A 528-nucleotide genomic window follows, 5' to 3' on the forward strand; every position below is an offset into this window, starting at 1 on the left:
GCTCACTGTTGTAGTTCTCCCTCCTTTACTTCAGCAAGCATCTGAGCTCTTGAGTTTCAGAACTCTCTTCTGTAACAAAAAAGTCTTCAGTGAAGCCAAAGCTATTTTCATCATTTACCTGGATGTGAGGATAAAAGGGCAGAGCATTTGCAGAGTATGCCTGTGACAGAGTTAACCAGACACATCCCAAATTTAGGAACCCAGCTTTGGATTGCCAAGATGTTGGTCCTGCTGGAGCTTTCCCTGTTTTGCCTCTCTGTGGGAAAATTGGAAAATTTCTCTGTTGGAAAATACCAGGAAATTCAGATTGTGCCTCTCTTCCCCCACTATTGAAATGAAAGTCTGGACCAAACTTCCTCCATTTTCTTTTGCTTTGAAGTTGACCTGTGATGTTTTGGGGAGGGGGTGAGGGTGAGGTATTGGTAAATGAACAGTTTACTGGCCCTACACTCTGCTTACACGTTAGGGTGTGATTTGGTTCCAAGGTACGTGCTAATTATACCCATTCTTTGTTGAATATTCATTAGG

Source organism: Geospiza fortis, unplaced genomic scaffold (genome assembly GCF_000277835.1).
Source record: "Geospiza fortis unplaced genomic scaffold, GeoFor_1.0 scaffold286, whole genome shotgun sequence".
Taxonomy (NCBI): domain Eukaryota; kingdom Metazoa; phylum Chordata; class Aves; order Passeriformes; family Thraupidae; genus Geospiza; species Geospiza fortis.